The sequence below is a fragment of the Vigna radiata genome, unplaced genomic scaffold (assembly GCF_000741045.1).
Source record: "Vigna radiata var. radiata cultivar VC1973A unplaced genomic scaffold, Vradiata_ver6 scaffold_95, whole genome shotgun sequence".
NCBI classification, from domain to species: domain Eukaryota; kingdom Viridiplantae; phylum Streptophyta; class Magnoliopsida; order Fabales; family Fabaceae; genus Vigna; species Vigna radiata.
The window spans coordinates 1,412,516-1,420,771 of NW_014543114.1; the positions used below are offsets into that span (position 1 = coordinate 1,412,516).

The 8,256-nt window shown below is 41.3% G+C and overlaps 1 long non-coding RNA gene across 2 annotated transcripts; it reads left to right on the top strand.

Moving 5' to 3' along the window:
* Positions 1–446: 446 nt before the first annotated feature.
* On the top strand, positions 447–7,901 carry LOC111241025. Of its 2 annotated transcripts, none has more exons than XR_002666718.1 (2): positions 447–1,237; positions 5,645–7,901. It is a non-coding gene; the product is annotated as an uncharacterized LOC111241025 (long non-coding RNA). The 2 variants fall into 2 exon arrangements; XR_002666717.1 differs by lacking the exon at positions 447–1,237 and adding an exon at positions 3,173–3,451.
* The last annotated feature ends 355 nt before the right edge of the window (positions 7,902–8,256 follow it).

The following is an 8,256-nucleotide window of genomic DNA, read 5'->3' on the forward strand; positions in this document are numbered from 1 at the left end:
CACACGCCCAACATGTCCACAGCCTGGGAGAAAAGCTCTCAAGGTTTGAAAAAAAATTATATTACAATGTCCAACAACCACATGTGTATGACTCTTCCTTTTGATGAATGAATAGAAGCATCACGGCTTGGGCTGGAACAATGCATCCAGCAGTCATGGCCCATGCACCTCTTCCTGTAGCATGCTTGGGCTGAAAGGAAATAAAAAAAAAACAAGAGAGCTACAGCGTAGGTGATTGGCTAGTGCACGGATACAATCAACATATTAAAGTAACGCTGCATTAAATTGAAGAAAAGAATCCTGCAGCACGGTCCACAAAAGAAGCATCCAGCAACGTCCCAGCTTCGGCCCAGCTTCGGCCCACATACCTCCACGCTACAGCATCCAATTGCTTGAATTGAAGAATAAAAAAATGGTGCTTAACGTCATGGCCTGGTCCAGCATTAGTGAGGTGGCTGCAGCTTACAACAAGCAACACGTCCTGGCAGCAAAGGGAAGGTGACGCTCCAACAAGCAAGCATCAGCCCACACACGGTCCAGAGTAGCTGAAGGTGTCTCGGCCTGCACACATTAACGGGTTTCACGCTTCTAGCTTGGAGAATCCAGCAGCGTTGATGAAGAGCTTCACACATCCAGCCTTCACGGCCCAGCAGCTTGGACATTCTCTGCCACATCTCCACATCGTCTAGCTTTGGAGCAGCTTACACGTCCAGCAAGGGGCTGCAAAGGAAAACTCCATTATGGGCTTGAAGTAGGTTGATTAACGTCCAACACGGCCTGGGAAGCATTGCTTCGTGGTGCACACAGCAGCTTTGAGACACAGCCTTCACGGCCTAGTCCAGCATCGAGAAGGGCATCAAGCTGCAGTAACACTGAGGAGAGGGAGGATCCTTTAAAAAGGGCATTGTTACATTGGCGAGGGGGACACAGCCGACAGAGGGGGACTATGGACTGTGGACGGATTTTCTCTGGAAACATGGTTTTATTAGGTGATTTTTGATGAATGAGAAGAGAGAGCTCACAGCCTTACGGAGCTTCCAGCAGCCACACTCATTTCCTTTTCTTTTAGGCTTTTTCTTTAAACGTTTTTTTGAGAGGAGGGTTTGGAAAAATTACACTGCTTTGCATTGGTTGAATGAAATGTGCACAGTTACTCTTTCTTTTGATTTTTGGTGAAAGCTGGAATGTTTTCTTTTGTTTCTTAATTGGAAGAAAACAGCGCGCGGTCTGTATCAAGGTTTCTTTAACCTCTTTCTTTTATGCTAGAATGGTGAAGAAGAACGAATGTTTGATTGCAAGTTGTTCATTTATTCCCTTTTCATTTATTCCCTTTCTTAAGGTCACACATTTCTTTCTGTTTGAAGTTTTATTAAGCTGATTTTGTTGAAAAAGGAAAACCACGGTGGTTAATGTGGAGAGCTATAGCCGTCACCTAGCTATTAGCATGTTGTTTTTATTTTAAACTTATTTCATTTAGTAGAAGTATTGTCCCATCATGGTAGGTAAATTAGAGTTTTGGAAAAGTCAAAGTCATTACTTTGGAAGAGGACTTATGTGTTTGATAGTTGATTTAAAGAGAATAGTTTCATTTCATCCATTGCATGAATGGGAGCCACGACCATGAGTGTCTCTTTTAGGCCATTTGCAATTTTAATTCATTTGGTAGATATACCTAGGTCACGTGAATGGAAGAAAAAAAATTTATGTTGTTTACTTCTTTTGCTTTTAATTTATTTTACATAGTTTGTTGAGTTGTGTGTTATGTTTCTAATTTACTGTTGCATTTTCAATGTTCTTAATAATGTTCGGTTGTATTTAATTTCCAGTTTTAATTTAATTTAATTCTCCTTGCAAGAACACTTTCACAACCCCCCCTACGTGTCAGACCTAACATTCGAACCACATTTGGTCCTTGAGAGACGACCTAGGGGTCATTCCCTAGTTATACTGCGTTGAGTTGTGTGTTATGTTTCTAATTTACTGTTGCATTTTCAATGTTCTTAATAATGTTCGGTTGTATTTAATTTCCAGTTTTAATTTAATTTAATTCTCCTTGCAAGAACACTTTCACAACCCCCCCTACGTGTCAGACCTAACATTCGAACCACATTTGGTCCTTGAGAGACGACCTAGGGGTCATTCCCTAGTTATACTGCATTTCTCATATGCAATCAAATTTGTATGGGTTGCGGCAGCTCATCAAAATTTTGGCGCCGTTGGCGGGGACCAACGGTTCGGTTTTAGGTCTTTTGTTGTGTTTGTGTGTGTTGTGTTTTGTCTCGTGTTGTGAGTTGGTTGTTCCGTTTTGTATGTCGTGTCATGTGTGTTGCATTTAGATAGCTTTAGTTGCATATTTTCATTGCATTCTTCTTTCCCCCTTTCTTTCTACATGTCTACCTATTTTGATTATGTGGATACTGTTTCTTCTGCCTGTGCCTATGACTATGATTCTCCTCCTGCATTTAACTCTAATATTGCTTCTCATGCATATTCTGCTGATTTTTATGTCGAGAACAATATGACTCATCCTTCCATTCTTGAGAGTGTTCTTTGGGAGCCGGTTCCACTTGATGAGGTTGATGTTCATTGCGTTCTCACCTCTGGACTAAGAGATTTGCTGCCTAGGTTTTATGGTTCTGCAGGTGAATTCCCACACAGACATTTGGAGGAGTTCTACACCATTTGCTCTTCAAAGAAACCTCTTCATGTCCCTGATGATCACATGTTTTTAAGGGCATTTCGGCATTCATTAGAAGAAGCAGTACGGGAGTGGCTTATTTATCTTCCTCCAAAATTCAAGGCCAATTGGGAAGATCTTAAGCATTTGTTTTTGGATAGATTCTCCCCTACTCAGCATCATTTTGATTCATATAGCAACGATCCTAGGTGGAATGATCCTGACCTAGGATGGTATGGTACTTCACAGCTTCAATATCAAGAACCACCATTCCAGAGTACTTGTGTGCCTTCCACTGTCCAGCAACAACAGCAGTTATAGCTTCATGAGCCTGCCCAAGCAACTCCTCATCCTTCCACTACTTCTGAGCCTACATTGAAGGAGTTATTGGAGCATATGACTATTTAGAACATTCAGTTCCAGCAAGTGAGCATGGAGTTTCAGCAGGAGATCAGAGCATCCATTCAGAGTTTGACGGATCAGATGGGGCAGATGACTACTCAACTCACCGAGGAACAGTCTCAAGTTTCAGAGGAATCATCTTTCTAAACTGCTCAGCTTCCAGATGATGTCAGTGCCATCCACATAGGAGATGAGAAGCATAGTCATGAGTTTACTACTGCACCATCTACTTTCCCACCCTCCTATGTCCCCACTCTTGCATCTGAGGGGACTGATAAAGAATTGGAGGAACAGGAAGATATGAGAAACACCTTTGAGATAGGTAGACCACTGTCATCTTCCACCACTTTAACCACATCCAGGGAAGTGGAGGTAAGCATGCCTAAGATTGATTCTGTTGTTGATGATCATTTTGTTGATAGGTATGTTATTGATGATTGTATTATTGATGAGCATGATTTTCATACCCCTATTTGCATGATGAGAACCATTTTGTGTTATCACATCTGAATGTTTGTTCTCCATGCACTGAACATGAATCTGAACCTGTGATTGATATTGTTTCTATTTCTGAAATTGATTCATGTTTTGAGGGTATATCTGAGGTTCATCATGTTACACTGGGATTGGGTGTTATACCCCTACATGTTATTTCTGTGGAACCATATTGCACTAACCATGTTGCAAGAAGTACATATGAATTTTACCAACACACACCCATGGTGGAAGACAAAGGTGCCGACAGTTTGAAGATTAATAGGCACCAGTTGAACCTGCTCATCAACAATCACTGTTTCTTAGATCCAGCTATGGAGGACATCTCCTTGCTTGATCAAATATGGAGGATGAAGCAATTCTTCCTCAACACCTCCTTGCTAAATCTTGTGGTGGAAGACATCTCCCTTAATAGCCACCATGATCAGGGGAGTTTTCTTTTCCCTTCTTCTCCTTCTTTCCTCACTTCTATTGCACTTGTCCTTGATTTGTAGCCTGTTTTGATTGCTGATCTTATGTTTGTGACACATTGAGGACACTGTGTAGTTTAAGTGTGGTCTATTGGGGGAGAGTCTGATTTGTCGTTGTTAGTTTATGTTTTCTGTGTTAAATTTTTTTGTTTTCTAGGTAGTTTTTGTTGTGTCTTGTATACAGTTTTGCATGTTTCTCTTGGGTTCTGGACTTTGTTTAGGTTGTAGATGTGTCTTGCACTTCATTGATACTCTGATTTGTTTGGAATTCCTTGCCTTTCTTTGCTTGGAAAGATGATTATGACGTTTGAGAGGTTGATTTGATTGTGACAATTACCCTGTGTGAGATTTGAGCCACTTAATGTTCTTACTTGTGTGATATGTCTCTTGATTGCTTGCACATATGCCTTGGCTTGACTCTTGTTGATGATTCTTGATTGATATGCATGTTTGGAAGTGATAAAGGCAACTTTGTTGTTGAGCCCTTCTAGCCAAATGAGCCTACCTTGTTGTGATCCTTTGATAACCCTTTTGAGCCTATACTTTCCTCATCTCTTTGTTTTGAAGCTCATACACTAGCCCTAACTGAAAAACCATGATTACCTTAACCTTAGGGAATTTTGGAGCTTTGGAATNGTTTTGGGAATAAGTGTGGTCTCTTGGGATATTCAGATGAATTGGCTAGATTGGTTCCTCTTCTTGTTTGTGTTTTTGTAAATACATGGTGTATCTTGTCTCTTAGAGTTATGTCCAATATTGAGAGAAAAGAAAAGAGACAAGATCAAAAAATAAAAAAAGAGAAAAAAAATACAGAAAAATGAGAAAAAAAAAATTATGAATAATGGAGTCAAGAAGAGGATTGAATTAGAGGGTTTTGGGTGTGTGTATATTGTGTTTTCACTTGTTCCCCATTGCTCCTCTATTTCCATTTGGTTTGTAACTTCTCATACATATCATATCCTCCCTTGTCCTTGACCCCATTACATCCATAAAAGACCTTTTGATTTGAACATGCATGTGTGTTTGAGTGTTGATATTAGAGGCTTGCCAAGTCTATTTGTGTTTGNTTTCTTGAGTGCATTGAGTGACATTGATTTATCTTAAACACTTGAGAGAAACACTGATTGTGTTCATCTGTGAGGCTCTGTTGCTTTTGATTCGCCTCTTGAGCTGACTGATCATTTTGCCATGCTCTGAAATGCTTAGATGATTTCTTGAGTATCTATTTTCCCTGCTTTTGTGTTGGATATTGTCCACTTCCTTTCACTGTCCAGATTTCTTGAGAACTGTGCAACTCTGTGTCTGTCCTTGTGAGTCTTAGTTGTCTGTATGTTGAGTCTGTCACCTTCCTTATGTCTGAGTTGTTCCCTGGTTTTCGTCTTGGTTTTTCCCAGGAGTGCAAAAGACTAAGTGTGGTCTATTTTGATGAGTCGATATTTTATTGATTTCACTTAGTTTATTGTGCTAGAATTAATCAGGGAATTGTGCTTAATTGTCCAGTATTTTCCCGTTTTTCCTAATTATGCTTAATTTGACCGAATATTCTAATTTTAATTAATTTGAATTTTCTGAGCTAATTATTTGCATTATTATTTTCAAGGAAAATTTTGGAAACACAAATTGGGACATTGGGATGGAGACAAAATAAATTCAAAACTCTCCACAAAAGAAGTGTGGACAACAAGAAGGGCACTATGGTGATTTTACCCTTTGATGAAAAGGGGTGCAACATGTTGAATTGAGGGGTGCAATCGGATGCTGGGATTTCATATTGCCGCTTATTCCATTTAAATAGAAAGGGCCTGAAGGTGTCACGGCCTGACACATGTCTAGCAAGGCTGCAACACTGGTTCATTAAAATAGAAGGAGCAATGGCACATGGAAAACAGTCAATAAGTTCAAGAGATGAACCAAAAGCAACAGAGTCTCACGGATGCACACTATCAGTGTTTCTCTCAAGTGTCTAGGTAAATTAATGTCACTCGATGCACTCAAGAAAGCACACACAAACAGACTTGGCAAGCCTCCAATATCAACACTCACACACATGTGCATGTTCAAATTAAAAGGTTTTTTCATGGTTGTAACGGGGCCAAGGATAAGGGAGGATACATCTAGATAAGAAGAGCCTTCACAAGAGCAGCGACCTTCATTTCTTCATACGCCTACCAGCTGCACACGTCCAGCAATATCTTCATACGGCCCATGGGAAATAGTTAAGAAATTGACCCAAGTGTACAAGGGCAACAGTGATCCAAGGGCTGAAACTCATGCTCCTACTGCTGCACAAGTTGGCTTTAATTTGAATATTTAAGAGAAAAAAATAGTGTGGTGTGTCACGGTCCAGGCCTACACGTGAATGGAGAAAACACAACAAAGTCCAGCAGCCTTGATAATAATATTCAGCAGCTTGAAAACAATTGGAGGTGCACGGCCTGCAAACTGAAGCATCATACATCCATCTTCACGGGCCTGAACATGTCCAGCGTTCCACACGCTCCAGCAACGTTCCCAGCAGCTTGGGTTGTTCATCCGGCAACTTCCAGAAATGCTTGGGAAGTGGTCTAATTCATCCAGCCTTGAGAGGTGGTGCAGTTGAAGCATCACGGCCCATGGCAACCAGCTACAGCATGTGATGGACTGAAGAAAAGCTGCACCCGAGGTAGCAAACAGCAGCACGTCACACAACTGATTATGGCCCAAACAGCTAGTCCAACAACCTCTTTACGGAGCAACACATCACGGACTTGAGTGAAAGGGAAGCAACATCCAGTGTGGGCTGATTCATCAAGCAGGCTGCTCATCCATGAAGTCACATGTGTGCTTAAGTATTTGGGAAACCAGCCACAAAGGAGGGTGCAGCTGCCACACCTCTTCTTCACAGCCCAGCTGTAGAGAGTCCAGTAATGTAGGGTAGGTTGGAATAAAAAGAGCAATCGTCACAGGCCCATACTTGGCAAACATCCACGAGGCTTTGGAGTAGCATGTCTCGGCCTGTTTCAGGAGCAGCAGCATGTCACCATCCTTTAACTAGCAGCAACTTTCAGGCTAAGGCAGCATATGCACTTGGGCTTGCGAAAGCAACTCATTTTCATTTTAAGCAGGAAGGGTGTCACGACCCAGCATCAAATAGAGAACTTCCAGCAGCTTTGGAGCATCTCCAACTGTCCAACATCACTTGAACAAGCAAAAAGGTTGCAACAAGCTGATTCAAATTAAAGCGAGGGCCTTAGATAATTTACTTGCAAGTCCAGCAGCTTGGGATGTCCTGTAGCACGAAGCACACGTCCAGCAAAAGGCATGATGGGTTGATTCATGGGCTAACAATCAACTGTGCACATCATGGAGAGAAGGAGGTGCACGCTCAAGAGCTAGAGCAGCAGCACCCCACGAGCAGTTGCAGCCCACACGAGAAGATGTTGCTGTTACGGCCCATGGCAGCTTTTGGAGAAGAAAGCAGCATGCTAGCAGGTGTGTGCTTGGATTATTTGGTGCAGCAGCGTGTGTGATCTTGAGCCGGGGGTTGTTTCATTTGAGGGGTGCTGGCTGGAGAAGGAAAAGAAGCACGTGGCCCAACACTTGAAGCAGCAAGTAGGGCACCTCGGGATTGCTGGAGGGGGGCTGCCACACACAGTTAAAAAAAAGAAGGAGGACTGTTACATTGAGGGGGGCTGGAACAGGAGCACGTTGTTGCAGCCACCACACACTCATTTTCGTTTCTTTGAAGATTTAGGGACACGGTTGAGCTCTAGGGGGTTGTCATTATTTTCTTTACTTTCTGCTTGAACTGAGAAGAGATTTTTAATTTCAAAAGTCTTTTCATTTAAATATATTCCACTTGGTAATGATTTGCATTCTCCTCTTTTCTTTTGCTATGGTCCGTGATTTTAATTTGGGTTAAGCATTTTTGCATTGAGTCTCTCTCTGATTCCAACACGCGGTGGTTTATTTATTTTGAGGCCATTTATTTCTTTACTTCNAGAGGTTGCATACCTCCTTTTGAATTGAAGTTTCATTTGTCTAATCATTACTCTTTTATACGAATATGCACTCTGAACTTAATTCTTATTTAGCAATTTTCAGTTTAAGTAGTTAATGCCCTTTTTCCTTTAAATTTACTTTGGTTGCATGTGATTATTAAATGTGTTTTGTATTAACCTTTGATTTCAANTTCATTGCATTTCTTTAGCTCAATAGTTACATTTTAATAGC